The sequence below is a fragment of the Helianthus annuus genome, chromosome 4, assembly GCF_002127325.2.
Source record: "Helianthus annuus cultivar XRQ/B chromosome 4, HanXRQr2.0-SUNRISE, whole genome shotgun sequence".
Lineage (NCBI taxonomy): Eukaryota > Viridiplantae > Streptophyta > Magnoliopsida > Asterales > Asteraceae > Helianthus > Helianthus annuus.
The window spans coordinates 188778437-188799065 of NC_035436.2; the positions used below are offsets into that span (position 1 = coordinate 188778437).

Sequence of the window (20629 nt, forward strand, 5' to 3'; positions counted from 1 at the left end):
AGACCGAGTCACAAGATAGATTGTACGGGAATAATTGAGTATGTACTATTAGTAAACAGGACTTATGCTTTATCTTTGTAAAAGATACATATTAAAACGAACTTTCAAGTAAGTCAAGACGTTTGTAATGAAAGAAATTTTATGGCACGAATTTCCGCTGCGACTTTTTGTCAAATACGAATTAGGGTCTTACATATGAACATCTAACGAAAATTGAGCGAGTTTAGATGAACAAAACCTTTAGGTCATTTTAAGGTTAGGGAGTATGATATATCGCCCCTGGCCAAATCAACAAAAATAACGCCTCATAAGCGCCCCCTACCCATCCCATGGGCGCCAAAGGGGGGCGTCGACGATGCTCTGCCAGCCCAGTAACGAGCGCCAAACGGCTAGTTTTGGTGGTCCCCATGCTTTTTGACCGTTTGCAACGGTAACAAACATACAAATTAGATGGAGAATAGATAGAGAATGGATGGAGATTTGACTAATACATCCAACCTATTGTACTCAAATCTCCATCCATTCTCCATCTATTTTACTCAAACTTTTATCATACTCACACAATGTTTCTCAACAATCAAAACCAGTGGGACCCCAACAATCCGTTCTGGGGTAATTTAGCAAACAACGAGCAAGAAGAACGATACCGAAGAGACCTGCGAACGGGTGAGGTTGGCTATTATCCGATGCCACCTACCACCCCAACTTCCCCTCATCCGACAACGCCACTACCGCTTCCCGGTATTTTTGGATACTATTTCCACCGCCATTTTTCCCCAAAAAAACCCAAAATGTACCCCAAACCCAAAACGTACCCGAAACCCAAGACGTACCGCAAACCCAAAACGTACCCGAAACCCAACCCACTTCCTCAAAAGGTGGACGATCTAGAAGTCACCGTAAGAAGGACGAGAATGAAGAACGTGCTCCTAAAACCATCGAGAGGTGGACGCCTACCGAAGAACTTGCATTGTCATAAGCATGGCTTGACGTGTCGGAGGATCTGATTGTTTGTAATTTTTTTCTCCATTTACTTTTTATAAATATACTTTTATAAATATATATTTTATTTCTATTTTGTTGTTACTAATTTTTTTTTAAATTATAGCAACCGACCAAGATATAGTCGTCTTTTAGAGGCGTATACATCAGAAATTTTTCGCCGCAATGGGTTGTGGTAAATATCATACGGCCGATTCGTTTTCAGGCAAGTGGACCGCAAAGCGGACCAAGATTAACAACTTCAACAACATACACAATAGCCTCGTCAACAATCACACAAGAAGAAGCGGTTCAAGCGACGTGGACATAATGACCACCGCCCACAACAAATATAGATTGTATCATGGTCATTCGTTTACGATGATACCTTCATGGGAGCTTCAATGCAAATCTCCAAAGTGGCAACTTGTACCACCGTACCGTTTGGCCCAACGGCCCATAGGTCAAAAATGTCCAAATCACAACGACTAGTGAACCATCGGAGTCTGATGTTCGAACTACTATTAACTTAAACGAAGGGTTGGATGAATTGAATTTTGAGGAACTGCAAGAGCTGTCACGACCAAAGGGTAGGGATAGAAGCAAGGCAACAACATGATCACGAGACACATTCTCTTCAACGCCATCGGATGGTCCATCAAGGTTGGACGAGTTCCACGATAGACTAAATCGGATTCTCTCGATCAAGGAAAATGAGTATGAACTTAGAATAGAGAAACAAATCGAGAAAGATATGAAGTTTCTCGAGAAAGATTTTTCCAACCTACCGGAGGAGGACCGAGTCATTTTAAAGGCTCGTAAGGCAAAAATCTGAGCCAAATATATGTAGTTGTTTTTTATTTTCAAGTAGGTTGTTTTTTTAAGTAACTTTGTGATGTGCTAAGAGTACTTTAATAAAAAATAGCTAAATTAACCTAAGTTTTACTCTAGACTCTCTAAACTCGACTAAACTACTAACCGGCAAGTGAACCGGTCGACTCTAGTAAAGCTATGTAAGTCCAGATATCGAACCCACGAGACTCTTTAGACTGTGTAAACTAGACTCAGTAGACTTAACAGATTCACACGACTAATTTGATTTTATGTTTTTGAGAAGGGGGGTTTCTAAAATCCTAAATTGCAATTAATCAAAGTTGACTAGCGAAATTAAACTCGAACACGAATGAAACTAGGATTGAATTTAGTGATGACAAACAACTACCTAGGCTAGAGTCTCAAATATTATCGTCTGGCTTTCTATCAGATGCTAATGTGCTATGGAAGCAGGATCTTCAAATGCTACACCCTAAGAGGAACCGAACAAGACTCCCGATCCTTCTGGGGAGACACCTATAGAACTCTAAAAGGCTGTTACGAATACCGGTTAACTAAACTCCCTCACGGTTATCTAACTATCTAAGAAAAGTGCCCTAACGTGACCAACTACCTCCAGTGGAAAGTGTAAGGCAACTATGGAACTTGATTTGGTTCAATAGATAAGAAATTGGCAAGGCAACTAAATCACGCTTCTCACAAAGACCTAATCCTAGCAATTTACCAATTTAGACCTATCAATAACCTAGCACCTCACAGTGACCAAAATTAGTAGAACATCTAAACCTATTTAAATCGTGAATATTGTTTCTATGGTTTATTGGCCAATGTATAGACATACAAACAACGCCAAATCAATGAACCAAAGTCATTTACTTTTCAAGAAAATCCATAAACATGATTAATATCCGAAAAAAATTCAAACTTTATCTATTTGTTCATCTCAACCTAAGTAGTTTGGGGCTTTTAGCCAAGAAACATTGTTGCAAACATCGAAACACAAGTTTTAAACGAGGAATTCATCAATATAAGAGAGAAATTTTAGAAACAAGATAAATCGGGAAGACAAAACTCGTTAAATCTTCAATCTCATGACTTCCAGCTCCTAACCAACGATTCCCGAGCTTCCTTGCCTTCAATTCCGTGATAAATCAGCTCTTTAATTCGTCCAAAGATGACCAATTCCGTTGATCAGCCAACACGCCGCGCCCCGCGAGCCATATAGTCCCTCTCCCCGTGGGTGGCGAGAGACTCGCCTACTAAGAATACGGTTTCAGCCATAACTTCTTAGTTTCAACTCCATTTTCTTCAATGTTTTCGCATACGGGTTCGTAATTCAATTCTCTATCTTCTCATCTTATCAAATATCCATTAACATTCCATGAGAATCCTTCACTAAGCCCAAATCTCCTCCCGTGTGCTCGTTTCTTCAACGTTTCAACTCGTTTTCACTCCCGGGACCCTGCAAAGCACACAAGACATCATAATACACAAAACCAATGATAAAATGACACAAAACAACTCAAATATTATACAAACTATACATGGAAACAGATGTAATTTGCATTATATCAATTTGTAGTTTTTTTTTTATTTTTAAGTAGTTTGTAATGTTTTATTTTTCAAGTAGTTTGTAATCTTTTATTTATTTTATTGAAATTATGTTTTTTTTTAAATTTTGTTTTAAATAAAATTGGCATATAAATTATAAAAAATACAAAATATAATAAAAATTAATAATTAGATAATGATGATCGGGGCTTTAAACAATTGCATGCAAGTTAACGGGAGGAGCTTGAAAGCCCCCTATATGACTATGACATGGTGTTAATGTGGCGCTGATATGGCGTGATAAAGCCCTTATAAGCTTTATATCACACCCTCTAGCCTAAGAGCACTGGGGGTGGAACGTTATCCCCACGTGATAGGCAAAAACAACGCGTGGTAGACCTTAGAACACCACCGCCACCATAGTTTATAACAAGTGAAATTTTCCACGCGTGGATTTTATCACGCCGTGGAAAATGGAAATTGTGAGGGAACATGGGGGTTTATTTTTGGGTGTTGTGAGTGATGACCACCGACACTAAAAAATGTTGTGAGTGATGAAATAATGGTTGATGACATGGCGGAACTTGATTGGATGCTTGTGAGTGATAGAATTATATCACTAGTGACCACCCCCACTTCCCTAATAGAACGCGTGAAAAACTTGGGTGGTGCCTGCGCAAATAATGATGTTGAACAACAAAGGTAGTTCAAATTATGATATTGAACAACAAAGATAGTCCAAATTAACAATGATTTAGTGGTGCCTGCGCAAATAATATACTACCAAAAAATGGTATGCCTTATTGGTAATTTTAAATTTAACAAAAAAAAAAAGTAAAGAAAAAGGGGGCTAAAGGGTCTAGAACCCGTGATCTTGGGTTTAAAATGGAAGGGATTTGCCACTTTAACAAGCTTGGGCTTGATATGATATGGTCTCTTGAAATAATTTTATAGGGTCTTTCAAAAAATTTGTATAACGTCTCTACTACTTTAGAAAAAAAAAGATTGAGGTCCGGGACCCTGAACCACTAAATGTGGGTCCACCTCTGATTAAGAGTTAAAACTTAAAAGACTGATATTACTGCTGTTGTTAACAGTAACATCAATTTTATATTTTAGTCATATACACATCTCAAAACAATTGAAGATAATTGGTTAAAACATAATATTTTTTTATGGCATTTGATACTTGTTTTATGTGTTACTTACGTAACTAATACTGCTTCATCTAACATTTATTTGAAACCAACACTTAGGGTCGACTCAATCAATTCAGAGGCCTAAAGCAAACTCTAAAATTGGGTTCCTTTTCGAATTTAATTACAAGTCATCCCACCCATTTTACTACCACTGTTAAATGTCATATACCCTCAAAGCAATGAATAATAACTGGATTTTATGGGCATAGAATAAGAATACTGAAGACAAAATCAAAAAGAAAATATTCTAAACTATGTTTATTGATGTAAGTTGAAATGAGTTCAGGGCCTCAAGAAAATGGTGACCCAAAGCAAGAGCTTCATTTAGCTCCCCCAAAGGCCAGCCCTGCCAATACTGTCTAAAACATCTTGAGTCCGTCACCAACCACAAAACCCTTCAAATACGTTGTTATCGAAACAGTTGAGAAGATAATGAAATGTCATTTGGAGAATATTTTTCAAAAACCATATGGCAACTTTTACGACCAGAAAGGAGTGTGTGAACAGGCCTATGAAATATTAAAGTCAGAGTAAATCAAAATAGTTGACTTTGCACGTGTATTACACGCATATTTCCGTACGAGTATAAAAAAATACTGGAGACCACCAGCCAAACCGCCGCGGAATAAAAGCCGGCAACACATTACTCCATGGGAACCGGTTTATTGTTGACTGTTGAGGAGTGACGTTTACAATAAAATAACTCTTTTTTTTTATAAGAAGGAATATAATTTTTTAATTGTATAAAATAATCTAATTGCTTTTATGAGAATCTTAATTCCAATTATTTGTTTATTAAAAAACAGTCTTTATAAAGCTTTGAGAGTATCGAATGTGGTTCACGTGTATCTTCATCTTAAAGACTCGGACGTATACAGTGGCGGAACCAGAAGAAATATTCAGGGGTATCCTATTTTTTTACCATGTGCTTATAGAATTTATGAAATGGATTTTTTTTTTTACTTATATTACGGGGCAGGGCCAATCTTGAAAATCAAGTGCCCTGGTCGAGCTAAAAAAAGACACTTAGGCCTTAAAGAATTAAATTATAAACTAGTTTTTTTAATGTTATTAGTATTTAGGTTAGTGAATCCATATTGAGCATTTCACATTTGAGCTATGTTTTATGAATCAATATTGACAATAAGTTTTTAGGTTTTAGATCGGGCTAGATTTATTTTTATTTTTTACGTAAGGGGCCGATTGATTACGCAAAGAATGAAGACTGTGCGTTGGAGCAAGAAGATTGTAAACCGAATTTCGCTACAAGGCATACTAATTGTTTAATATAATGAAACTGCTTCTCAATATTTATACACAACACAAATCCCTTAATAGTCCATCCCCACCCTACCTAACAGGTTATATTAAATTGTTTCTTTTAAAGAAATAATTAAAATGTATTTTTTTAGAATTGAAAGGTAAATTAAATTAACTTTTGACTTTCAGACTTATCTTCCCAAGATGTACTCCTCAGGAAACTTTTCTTCCTTGTATCAAAACCTGCAACTTTTGTTATTTCACTTCAACGCTAACAAAGAAACTTTATCAACTTCATCTTTCTTCTTTGTTTTCCTTCCATTGTTATTTGGGCCAATATAATCAGTATTTTTTGGGTTTAATTTCAGTTTGTAAATTTTTTTTAGGGGTGTCCTAGTTGTTGTTAAGGGGTGTTCTTAGTATAAAAATCGAAAAAAAAAAATTTACATTACCGGATAAAAGTTGAGCCGTAGCCCGGGCTACGCCTCGGACTAAACTAGGTCCGCCCCTGGACGTATAATACATAAATCATTTATATTAGTTTTACTAGGTTATAACCCCGTGTGTTATACGATTTGAATAAATGAATTTTATATAAGAGGCTGTTTGTTTTTGCTTAAAACATCTGAAAGGAGCTTATGTCTGCAGACGGGCAGACATAAGGCCTTTAAGACTGTTTGTTTAAAAAAAAAAGATCTGAAAAATGCTTTTATTAGCTTAAAAAAAGCTAACATCTAACATCTTCACAACCCATCAGATCTTCAAATCTTCCTCCTCTCTCTCTCTCTCCCTCCTTAAACCCATCACCACCTCCACATCCACCTTCAACCAACCTCCACCGTCACCTTCAACCCACCACCACATCCACAATTCACCGCGCAAACAACCACCACCCTAGCAACGACCACTCAAACCCTCCGGAAAAACGAATCTGGCCGGAAAAAGGTATTTGGCCGGAAATACGATTTTGTTTATGCAGCAATATCTGCCGAGCATTACGGTGTCGTGACCCCGAAGACGATAAGAAGGGCGTTTCTTCAAACAGAGGATGGATTCACTGCTCTTGTATTGAGTCATTTAATGCACGCCCTAGCATTGCAACCGTTGGATCGTGTTGCTTAGTTGGAGTAATATATCAGCAAACTATTTTTATTGCAAATTGCCATGAGGCATGGGGTCTGGAGGGTCAAAGGCATTATTCAAGTTATTTCTAGTTTTTTGGAATTATAGTTATTGATTATTGTTATTATTCTTGATCTGGTTTATGATATTGTTTGATTTTAAAAGTTAAGGGTTTTTTTATGGGGATTTTGGGAATTTGGATATTGGGTTTATTGAGATTGGATCTGTGTTTGAGTTTGATAGGATAAAGTTTTGAAATTTGTTTGATTTTTTTTGTGGGTTTGGAAGATTAGTGGACATTGAACTTGTTATTTTTTTCTGGCCATATTCTTTTTTTTCGACGGGTTTGAGTGGTGGTGCTGGTGGTTTGGACAGTGTAGTGGTGGTGGAGGTGGAGGTGGTGGTGGTTGTAGTATGGTTTTTTTTTTCAGCTTATATCCAGCTTATAAAACAAACAGTATTATATTTTCAGCTTGCAGACCTTCATACCACATCTTCAGTTGCAGACATAAAATCAGCTGAAATCAGAATGCAGACATTTTTTGTCTGCAAAAACAAACAGCACCTAAATAATAAAACAATATATCTTTAAAAACCTCTTTTATTTCAATGTAATTTTATATATTAAATAATAAAAAGTTATATCTATAAGAACCATATGTATTGCACAGGTTGAATAAATGTAATCTTCTATACTAATAAATCAAAATCTTTTTTGACAAGTGTCAATCTGTGGTGCCTTCTTATCTTATTTTTCAATTTTTTTCCTATTAAACAATAGTTAACTATATATAATTTAAATAATGATAATAACTTTTTTTTTCAAACTTGAATTAATAGTCTCCTTATCTTATTTTTCAATTTCTTTAAGTTTTCTTTTTTTTTTTTTTGTAAAATTAGGCAAATATATAATTTCTATTCTCATTCAAATTAGATTAAGTTAAATTATTTTTAATTGCTATTATTATTTAATATTTAATAGGATACATAAGTAAGAAAATTTATTTAAATCACAGACTTCATGGATCTCTCTTATTTATTTACTATTTATTTTATTTTATTTTTCGCTTATTAATAATTATCTAATATTTCATTGGTTTTACCACATGTAATTCACATGTTTCTAAAAATATATAAATTTTTATTCTCACTCAAATTAGATTTAGTTAAATTATTTTTAAATACTATTATTATTTAATATTTAATAGGAAAAATATTTAAATCACAAACTTCATGGATTTCTCTTATGTATTTACTATTTATTTTATTTTTTTTCTACTTATTAATAATCATCTAATATTTAATTGGTTTTACCACATGTAATTCACATGTTTCTAACCTAATAATAAATAAAAAGCAAATTAAAATTTTAATAAGTAAATAGTACGTCGAATTTATCATTTAAACATATATACTGACAACCGTATGTGTTAATCGATTACATTATATTTATTAACTCGTGCAATATACAAGGTATTTTAAAGATATAACTATGGTGCTTATTATATAAAATAAATTTACGCAACCCATGTATAAGATGGGGTTCTAAGCTAGTTTTATATACCAAATAATAATAATAAAAAAGTTATATCTTTAAAACCATGTGTATTACATGGGTTGAATAAATGTAATATTGTTTACCAAATAAGAAAAAAGAAATATATCTTTAAAAACCCTCGTGTATTACACGGGTTGAATAAATATGATTTTACATACCAAATAATAAGAAAATTTAAAAAAAACTAATGGATATACTCGGAACGTTATAGATATGGTTTGCGGAGATGATTATTGAAAAGAAGACACATTGCTCAAACATGTTATTCAAAAAACAAATAAGCAGTCATTTGAGTGATAAAGTATAAATTATATTTAAAAAACTCGTAATAAATCTAATACATATATATAAAGTAATATTGAAAGTTATATACGATTTGTTTAAAAATTACGTAATAAAATCGATATAACAATATTAATCATAAGAGATTAAACTAAATAATAATTATTCATAAGAGATCAAACTAAATAATATTTAGTTGGAGGGTTATCTATAAATAATAATTACCCATAAGAGATTGAGAAAATCAAAAAATACATGGCCTAATATGATGAAAAATATCCCGTGAATGATTTTCTTTTGTTATATAGTACAGATATAGATATAGAGTTTATAATACACATAAATTTAATGTATTGGACGTATAAGACATAGGATTAAATACATAAATCACTTATATTAGTTTTATTTTATATTACATATAAATTTAATGTAATGCTAAAATAATCTTAAAAAAAATAACAGGATAAGAAATTGTATGTATTATTGTAAGACGCAGACTTACATGACTGAGAATTTATAAAACTTTCATATTTTTATACTCGAAATGCAAATAGGAAACCATACGTCATTGTATGGTCATTAAAAATTAAACCATTTTAATAAAATCACTACATGTTAACGATGCTCGGTTTGATAAAACCATACGTCAAAGTTCAAGCTTCTGTATTTTTGTTTAGTTGTTTATCAAACCAAACATCGTTAACATGTAGTGATTTTATTAAAATGATCTAAATTTTAGTGACCATACAATCACATATGGTCTCCAATTTGCATTTCATGTATAAAAATGTAAAACGTTTATAAATTCTTAGTCATTTAGGTCTGGGTCTTACAATTATATTTAACTAGTCGTTGCTTCCCGCGTTGCGGTGAGGGAACATAAAACCATGCTACCAACGTTGCAGGGAGGGTGTAAAACCATGCTAAGCAGCAACTGAGCGACGATCAAAATCGGGAAAATATAATATAAAAAACACGAATTTCTAACACCAAGTTGCTCACGTGACGTAAAATGTATACGAAGTTCAATATATACCGACTCATATTAGAAAGTCGAGGAAGTAAAATAAAACTTGAGGGACCAAATATGACCACCAAACATCACCAAAAACCATGCTAAGTAGCAAACGAACGCCGACCAAATTCGAGAAAAAAACGTAAAAGAAAACTAACAAAAAAGACTAATCAGAGCCATCTCCGAGAACTCTCAAAGTAATTTAGGCCCCGCGCGAAATAAAAATTGGGCCCAAAATTGTGGTAAGGGAAAATGAATTAATAAAAAAATAAGACCTTGGTGATTGAGATAAATCTTGAACTTGAGACGTTTACATTATCTTAAAATGTTTTTTTTTCCACTCCACCACCAATTTTTTTTTTGTATAATAAATGAATGGGTGTATTAAATATATAATTTACTATATATCCAAAAGCTTATAAAAACCTTTCGGGCTCTTTAATAATTTGGGCCTCGAGCGACGGTACGAGTTCGCCGGCCCAAGAGCCAACCCTGAAACTAATTTAACTTTTGTGTAATAAAAAAAACAAAATTTTCTTAAAAAATAAAAACCTTAAAGTTTACTATGAAAGAAAAAGCACAAAAATCAGAATCATAAAAGGACAAAAATGTCATTATTCATTCTAATGTTCTAATAAATATATATAAATAATAACTAAGTTATAGTCCAGTATATTATATGGATTGAATAATGAAAATTGTTTGTTTAGAGAGCATATTAGTACATGTAGGTGTGCCCGCTTCTAAAGTGTTTAATATCCATTATAATGATCGAGTTTGCATCCCTTCCTCATAGTAATTAATATTCAACCTGCTTCTAAAGTGCTTAACTCCTCATGTCGCAATCATAAATTCTTTAGGAAGTTTTTTAATTATTTTTTCATCGTCAACCAATTAGTAATGAAATAGTTTTCATCAAATACGTCAAAGAATTTGCTGCATATTTGAATTAACTATAAGTTTTAAGTATCAAAAAAAGTAAACACAAATCATATTTGGCAGTATACCCTTGAAAATTAGTTGTTATGCAAATAAAATAAAACAATTCACGATTGTATGTCATTGTTTTGCAAATCGAATCTGAAAGTGTGGATTGTGAGTATATTGAAGCCTATGATAATCTTCATTAAGACTATTCGATGTGGTGGCGTGGAGAGGTGGGGGTGAGTGAGCCCCTCCATACCCCCTACACTGCCTAGACATAGCGTGGATGGGCATGGCCCCTTTGAAGATTTCGACGAGCGTGAGGAATGTGGTTGTTGGTTGTGAATTGCTTAACTTTTGTGGGGTTTTCAGGATTGATTTCAACGTGGATACCATACCACCCCATGGTTTTGGGGTTTTGGAGAGCAAAGCTACTCAGCCTACGTGTATTGTCAATCTTTACGGCATTAAACAAAATAGTAAACATGGACACAAATATGGTAATTTAATTCAAAAATTCATTATATTGTCATTATAATTCTAATATTTTTTTTTTCATAAAAATATGTTTTTGATAAAGTTTAATTTTTATCATTATTAATTACAAATTAAAGATATATTTAAAGTAAAGATGAATTTAATGAGAAAATTTAGTAGATCCAATATAACAAAAAGTATTTGAGGCAATGATTTTAAGGTTAGAGATACAATAGGAAGTTTATTTGACTAGGAAGACTAGGAAGTAATCTTGATCATCCATTTAGTTAATCAAGGGCTAAGATTAAATCAGGGAAATTGAAGGGAAGAAAAGAGGCGCGTGAGTTTGTTTAGGGGCATTCTAGTCAATCCAAGCCAATAGTTTCTCTCTCCTCCAATTCCCCCCATTTTTTAAACATTAATAACTCTTTCATACGACATTATTTTTTTAAAAAAATTGCATCAAAAAACGAGCGTTTTTTATCTTTAAAACGAGTATACTATTACTATATTTAAAAAAAAAATTTAAAACCCAGTTGCGTAAAACGCAATAGAAAAACCCCCAGTTACGTAAAACGCAATGAAAAAAAAAACCTAAAAAATGACATTTTTCTAAAACGCAATGCACCAAAAACACAAAAAAATGACTTATTTGTAAAACGCAATGGCCAGAAAACACAAAGAAATGCCTTATTTGTAAAACGCAATAGCCTAAAAACACAAAAGAAAGTGTACTTTCTAAAACGCAATGGACTGAAAACACATAAAAATGTGTTTTACCTAAAACGCAATGCACCAAAAATACAAAGAAATGTCTTATTTCTAAAACGCAATGGCCAAAAAACACTTAAAATGTCTGTTTTCTAAAATGCAATGGACTGAAAAAGCATAAAAATGTGTTTTACCTAAAACGCAATAACTAAAAACACTTCAAAAATGTGTTTATCTAAAACGCAATAGCCAAAAAACACATAAAAATGTCTTATTTCTAAAACGCAATGGCCTAAAAACACAAAAGAAAGTGTATTTTCTAAAACGCAATGGACTGAAAACAAATAAAAATGTGTTTACCTAAAACGCAATGAACTAAAAACACTTCAAAAATGTGTTTTTTCTAAAACGCAATGGCCAGAAAACACATAAAACTCTCTTATTTCTAAAACGCAATGGACACAAGCTGACATGTCTGTGAATTTGTCTGAACTAGAGAGTAGCAAATCAAAAACTGTCTACGAATTACTGTCTTCGAAATGAAGCAATTTCTGGAAAATTAAATTTTCTGATGCATTTTTATTAAAGCAATTTAATCAAAATTTTTTTTTTCCAAGCTATGAATTTGGACCCCGCCAGGGGCTGCTGCCCCTGGGACCCTGCTACCAGGGGCGCTGCCCCCGGACCCCCGCCAAGATCGTAAAACGCAATGACTAAATTAAAAACCCAAATAATAAAAATGAAATTAAAGAATTTCTTACATGGATCGAAGTCGGTTTCTTCAACGATTGACGAAATTTGAATGATTGAAACACTTATCAGAGATCGAATCGAACGGATCGAGTGATTATCTTCAAAATCAACGGAAAAAACGAGATTTTGTATGAAATTAAACTGGGTTTTCTTCAAAAAAAAGCTGAAGAACACGTTGATCGGGTGTTTGAATCATTGATTGGTGACGAAAATCGCACTATAATGTAGTGATTATTGAGATAGAAAGTGAAGAAATGGTTGAAGATGATGAGTTTTGAAAATGATGGGTTTTGATGTTACTGGGAAGAAGAAGGAAGAAGAAAAGGATAAGATTGACTAAAATACCCTTCCTCTTTATTTTAAATTTTACCACATGTCCTGATCCTATTGCTTCCTATACTTCCTAGCCAAAATAAACTTCCTATTTGATCCTAACCCAAGATTATTAAATAAAATTATATTATATATTATAAATTTGCAACATTCTAAGGCTTCATGAGTTGTACACTAAGCTTAAAGGTTTGTTTAAAATTTTCTATTGGGGGTGGGTACACACGTCTTCATCTTTAGAATTAGAACCCACGTTTCTTGCTCAGTCCCTTCCCTTTCTCTTTTCTTCTTTTCTAGGTTTTATGGTCATAGAAGTGTCCATTGTTTCCGTCGAACACGACAAGGAATCAAAGCGACGAGGGTTGGGTTCTTGGTTTTCGCGACTATCATTAGTTTATATGGTGATTTCGATGGCTGATTTTGCATTCCAGGATTGTCAATCGTTTGTCGTTTGTTCAGCTCGTCTTCACCAGAGACAGGCTACGATTGTATGTGGTAAGGTGTTTCTTTACCTTGAATCGGATATCAGTGAATTAGTAAAAACCTCTAAAATTTATGAGTTGTTTTGCTCTCATCGCAGGTGGTCTAATCCTTTAGGGTTGGGTTTTTTCTTCAGCAAAGGATGTTGCGTACGAGCAGAGGTGAGAAACATTGCAAGTTTTTAACTTTATTCTATTTTAATTTTTTGTAGTTCCTTCAATGTTTTGAAATTTAGGGCATATTTTTTGAGCTAAGTGTGAATTTATATATATGAAAGTGTAGGCTGTTGGGATTTTTAACTACCTTTATATGAAAACGATGCAACATGGAGAGAAATTTCATGGGTTTGAATTCTAAGGAACAAGCCACTGAAGCAGGTATGTATGTTTTAAATATTTTTTTTCATAGTATTTGGTTTTATTAAATCAAGTATCAACCATCAATCTTTGTTAGAATTTTGTGAAATACGTTGTATTAATATATATTTTATCCTATATTTTTGAACTTCTAAATTTTTCTTTAAAATTCATGGCAAAATTGTTATTGAAATTATGATGAATTTTGTTGGCGTTTTGCATAATCATCAAGAGTTAAAGAAATCCAAATTCTGCACACCAGGTATTCGACTTATGCTCACTTGAAACTATTAGTGTAAGTCCACCATCTTTGAAATGGTAAACATAACCAAAACTCCTCAAACCTAAATGTTAGTTGTGTTTATTATATTTAGTTTGTTAGGAATAATGATTTTAATAGTTGCCCTTTTGTGCAGCTTGCATTTGTTGTTGTATACCTGTGTTACACAATACATGGGCCATGATCCCAACTTATCAAGCAATTATGGACTCCCACAAGTGTTAGAGATTTGCTTAGAAAAGGCATCTCTTTCAACGGTGTATATTTGTATGATTTTTTAACTTTAATTTTTTTGGGCAACGCACAAAAACTAGAGGTGGAAAATATGCAAGTTGGTAAGGATCATAATGGGTTCGGATCAATTATTTTTTATGTAAAGGTCAAAACAAGTAGGATTAGGTTGTGTCTGCCACCTAACACTTTTAAAATTTTTGTCAATATTAAGTTATTAAAACAATTAAGAACCATACTATAAATATTAATACAAATCTTTTTTAAATAAATTAGATAAGATGGCTTTCGACCCATTTAATCTATCCATTCCATTTCAGTTTTGGCTATTTATAACCTCTGTTGTCAACGCTCACCCAAGCGCGCGACTAGGCCCACTTTCCAGTCTTAGCATAGCCTTCTCGCTTTACTTCAGAAGCCCGTTTTCAGGCTCTCGCTTTTTAAGCGCTTTGCATTGAGGCCCAAGGCTCACCCTTTGCATCTTGAGTGTGCCTTGCACCTTTGACAGCCATGCTTATAATGATGCGCGTGTGGTGTTATATGTTTTTATATATATTTTTAGCCCTTTTTACACGTTAGTCAAGTTTTAAATTTATAAAACACGATATTTTACTAACACCAAACACACCTATGGGCAAGTGCACCCATCGTGAGCGTAGTATAGTGTTGGCAAGATACCGAGGTCGTCCAAGGACACAAGAGCTTTTTATACCGGTTTATCCTCAACGTCTAATCAAATCAAAAGTTTAGAAAAAGGTTTAAACTAGAAAATAAAAACTAAAAATGCTGAAAATAAAAATAAAAACAGATAGACAACATAAATCACTTGGATCCGACTCGCATTTAGCGAAACCTTTGATTATTTCCGCACTTTCGCACTTTTAAGAGATTATCTTAGTTATAGTAGTAGGCCCCTCTTTTGAAGGTGACGTTACCCTCAATCCAGTAGTTTGAGTCAGCAAGGATACAATCCTAAAGGGTTGGATTATTGAAAGATAATTAATTAAGTTATTAATGTGTAATGTGGTAGACCCCTCTTTTGAAGGCGACGTTACCCTCGGCTAAGTAGTTTGAGTCAGCAGGGATACAATCCTAAATAACTGGGTTAATGTTTTAATAGTAGTTTGCATATGAGGGGATCAAGGAGTTCGGACCCCCGCCATCCAATACCAATGGGTATTGAAGGATGTCCTACTAAAGTTGGCCCAGGTCCTTGCAGGATCTATACACTAAACAAGGCAAGACTCTTACCAAACCATTCCCTTAACCCCCGACCAGGTAGCCAACATATCTCCATATAGACCGTGGAGATATGAATGGTGAAAATCTTTTATTTTATATAGACAGTAAAATAATGCCAAGACACCACGGACAAATGATAAGGAAGATTCACCTTCAACATAAGAAACTAGTTATTAAAGTCATTAATACATAACCAAATAAAAAGTGCGAAAAGATTAAAGATAAAAAGTATTACACTAAACGCTTGTCTTCACCAAGTGAGGTAAGAGACTTAGGCAAACATGGCCTTTGATTGTCAAGAACTCTTACGATCAATCTTGGATCCCGAGACTACTCACACACTCTATGATGGATGATGGATGATGGTGGTGGATGTGGGTTGTGATGGTGGTGGTGGGTGGGTGAAGTGTGAGAAAGGTGGTTTTCCAAGGGACGGTTTGCAAACGAGCCAAGCACCCCTATTTATAGCCTGCACAGAAGCCTGGACACGGCCCCGTGTCCACCCATCTGCTCTTTCTTCATTAATTGCAGTTTGTCTGCATTAGTTGACCACGCCCCCATGTCCGCTGGGCACGACCCCGTATGCAGAAGCGTATCTGTACTATCAAGATTTACATAGATTCTGCAAATCTTAGAGTTGATCGCGGCCCCGTGTCTGCTGGACACGCCCCCGTGGTGGATGATAGAAGCTTCTACAACTTTGTCTTTTCTGCAGACACTTGGGCATGCCCCTGTGCTCATTGAGCACGGGGCGTGTTCAGTCTTCTGTTCTCTTATTTTTGCTTGGGAAGATGCTGTCGGGGGGTCGGGCATGCCACTTTTATTCCTTTTCTTGTATTTATGTTAGATTTAGCTGCCTTTTTGCTTCTTTTGTTCATTTGAGCTCATTTAATCCTGAAAATACAAAAGGAAGACAAAAATACACTTTTTCCAACATTAGTACTAAAACAGGGTTAGTTTTATGCCACATTTGATGTAATTTATATGTTGCATTTTGCGCACATCAAATACCCCCACACTTGAATCTTTGCTTGTCCTCAATCAAAACTCTTTATAATGTGGCTTTACACTCCTAAATGGAATGGGTAGAAGAGAAGATTTTTTTTTTTGGCTTGTCATAGAGTGTCGGGATTTCCAAGATTCTTTATTAGATTTTATTTTTATTTTATTTACAATCCTATTCATCATGATTTATTTAAAACATTACATAAGATAAATTACTTATTAGGGCATAACATGCCTTTTTAAAATTTCATTTATACACAAGTTAACATACCTCACGGGAGATCACTCAACACTCGGCCGAAGATGTATTTTTGTGAAACACTCGAGAGCGGCATGGAACTTACTTCTACCATAAGCTTGCCAAGCAATCAATCCTCCTCCTTTTTAATTATATACCTTTGTAAATATCAAGAGGACTTTTGGGGGTAGGGTTAGGCTTGGGTTAAAGGTAGGTGGTTTGGTTAGTAGTTAGTAGAAAAGGGCGAAAGGTGTAAAAAGCGTCGGTTTTCGTAAGACTTTTTATTCCAATGAAGCAATTTTTCAAACAAAGTTCTTTTTGGTAAACTTATTTGTTTATTTCTTTTGGCTTCATCATCATCATTTTTTTTATAAGAAAGTCATAAGAAAAACCGGGATTTGTTACTAAAATAAAGGGTTTAAAATGAAAAAGGGTTTTGATGGGTAAAACGATGTTTGTTTTGGGTTAAGAAATGAAAAGGTTTAGGCTCAAAGGGGTTAACTAGGGGGATTTTGGGTAGGTGGTAAAAAAAAGAAAAATAATGGTATTGAAAGAAAAAGGGTTAGTCCTAATGCCTCCATCATTTACTTACTTGGGTTTAAGTTGGTAAGGACCGGGAATGTATCGTCATGGCAAGTTCTAGAGTCGTAAGAACCAAGTGGCTATTCACACAAGACACGGAAAATGAGCATTTAGTTTAAAGATGTGTATTTGTATGCTCAGTAAAGGCTCAAAACGCACTTTTTGTGGGAATGGGTTTTTATGTGATCAAGTATATATAATCAAATTTTAACTAGATTTGTCATGCCGTTTCATAATTTTCTTATGTTGGTTCTTTTTATCACGACGCTATCGGTTGTAAATTTGTAAAAATATAACCTTTTCAGAACTTGAAATTCCCAAATTAAAACAAGACAAGTAAAAAAAATGAATTTTTTTTTTGAAAAAATTCGGGGTGTTTAGCGGTTCCAATAGAGTTTTGTGTAAGGCTTATAATTAGGACTTGCAAGATTCAAGGTTTTAGCATCCCCCCACACTTAAATTACACATTGTCCTCAATGTGTCCCAAAAATAAGTTTTTAGTTTGATTGAATGTGTAAAATCGTGTTTAAAAACAAATTTTAATGTTACTGGGCATCTGGACACGGGCCCGTGGTGTCCGGGCATGGCCCCGTGTTTAGGTTGCCAGTAACAGAAATAAGTAAAAAGAAACAGAAGCCTGGGCACGGGGGCGTGTTTAGTGAACACGCCCCGTATCCAGTTACCTGAACTGGGCGTTCTTCTGTAGATGGTTCAGCACGGGGCCGTGTTGGCGGGGCACGGCCCGTGCTGAACTTGCTGTAATGAAGAAAATTTTGCGGGAGGCCCTGTTTTTGTACATGTGGTGCCGGTTCAAGTTTTCCCTTGGTATCCTTCACCATCTCGAGTGTGTTTTATTCCTGAAAATTAAAACTAAACTAGAAAACATAATATTAATTTAAACTAAAGGATAGTTCCGCGGAATGCCTCCGTGGTGCGCCACGTTTATAAGGGTCCTTGGCTAGACCCAAAGCCTGGTCATATGTTACCCAAGTGGGATGCTTTGCATCCCATGCTGCACCGTCGGAGAGCATCATCCAAACTTGAGTCTATGACCTTCATGTAAGTGACCGGGTTTCCAACTCCGAACTTCATTTCCTTGTCCCCAATCCTCAATGTTAGTGTTCCACCATTCATGTCTACCACTGCATAGGCCGTAGCTAGGAATGGCCTTCCTAAGATAAGTGGTACTTCGGTATATTCCTCCATATCTAGTATGACAAAGTCGGTCGGGAAGACAAATTCGCCGACTTTGACCAATAGATTTTCAGCGACACCTTGTGGATATTTGACGGACCTATCGGCGAGTTGTATGCTCATTTTTGTAGGGCTTGTTTTCCCTATGCCGAGTCGGTTGAACATTGATGCGGGCATGAGGTTGATTCTAGCCCCGAGGTCGGCTAGTGCATTGCGGATGGGAGATTCCCCAATCGAACAAGGAATTGTGAAGCTTTCCGGGTCAACCTTCTTTTGCGGGAGTTTGTTGAGTAGCAAGGCGGAGCATTCTTCGCTTAAATTAATTAATTGAAATGATTCAATTTTCCTTTTTTGAGTGAGGAACTCCCTCATAAATTTTGAATATTTAGGCATTTGGGTTAGGACTTCGATAAATGGAATATTAACATGCAACTGTTTTAGCAAATTTTCGAATTTTGCAAATTGCTCATTGGTCTTTTGGCGAATTAACCGACCGGGGTACGGAACCGGAGGATTCTTGGTGGGCTCTTGATTTGGTGGAGGAGTCGTCTCTTGTTGGGGCGTTGGTGGAGTTGTGGTTTGGCTAGATCGGCTCTTTTTAGTTGGAGGTAATGGAGCCTCCTAGGGACCCACGGTACGGTTTCTTAATGTGATGAGATGTAATTGCGCCTTTGGGTTGGTTTCGGTATTACTTGGTAACGCGCCTTGTGGTCTCTTGGAGAAATTTTGAGCTAGTTGATTTAATTGTTTTTCAATGTTTTGAATACTACCTTGTTGATTTCTAAAATTCGATTCCAGTTGTTGAAATCGATCCGAGTTTTTCTTTTCGGTGTCGGAGATGAGGCGAGATACGGTATCTTCAAGCCTTTCTCGTCCCCCTTGTTGTTGAGAGAAATTTTGTGACTCGTTTCTTGGTTGTTGAAAGTTTGTTTGTTGGTTTAGATTTTGTTGGTTACTACTATTGCCGGGTTCTCTCCAACCAAGGTTAGGGTGGTTACGCCATCCTTGGTTGTAGGTACCCGTTGGAGGACCCGACGGCCTATGTCTATTATCAATGTAGTTTACCGATTCTGTTTGATTATCTATTTCTTTCATACAACTCTAATTTTCATGTGGCCCACCATACCCCTCGCAAGCCATAACCGAAGTCGTTTTTGCCATTTCTAACTTTTTGATTTTTGAAGAAAGGGCTTCGATTTGGGCTTGGAAGGAAGTGCTTTCATCAACCTTATGGGCGCCCGGGGCAATAGATATCATGCCTCGGGGAGTGTGCCATTGAAAATTGGTTTGACCAATTTCCTCAATTTGATTATAAATTTCATTTGGGCGGTGATTACCTAAAAGTCCCCCGGAGCTAGAGTCGAGTGTTTGTCTTGTGTGTGGCAACAACCCATTATAGAAAGTGGATACTTGTTGCCATAGCATAAGACCGTGATGAGGACACTTTCTTAGTAGCTCCTTGAACCTTTCCCAAGTTTCATATAAGGATTCCCCGTCCTCTTGTGAATATGTGTTAATTTCAGTTATTAATTTAGCCGTTTTAACAGGAGGGAAATACTTATATAGAAACTTTTGGGCTAGTTCATCCCAGGTGTTTTCGGAGCCAACTGGGAGGGTATTAAGCCAAGCCTTATCTCGGTCTTTTAGTGAAAATGGAAACATTCGAATGCGGATGGCGTCATTTGATGCTCCATTGATCCGAAAGGTATCACATATTTCTAAGAAGTTGCTATGTAGATGGGGATCCTCGTCCGCAAGCCCATGGAAGGTTGTGGAGTTTTGAAGCATTTGTATCAAATGCGGCCGTAGTTTGAAGTTATTGGCCTCGACATTCGGTGCATTGATAGCGGCACCGAGATTACCTACGGTGGGACGTAGGTAATCCATGAGGGTACGTTGGTCCGCCATTGGAAGTGGGTCCCCCGAAACTTTCTCATGGTTTTTAGCTTTGAGTCTTTTTTCTTAGAAAGCGTTCGGTTTCGTCTAAAGGTTCTTTTATGTCTCTACTAGAACTGGAGCTCATA

At 35.4% G+C, this 20629-nt stretch overlaps 1 non-coding gene across 1 annotated transcript; it reads left to right on the top strand.

The window, feature by feature from the left end:
- Positions 1-20031: 20031 nt before the first annotated feature.
- On the top strand, positions 20032-20138 carry LOC118491814. Its single transcript, XR_004892259.1, has one exon. It is a non-coding gene; the product is annotated as a small nucleolar RNA R71 (small nucleolar RNA).
- The last annotated feature ends 491 nt before the right edge of the window (positions 20139-20629 follow it).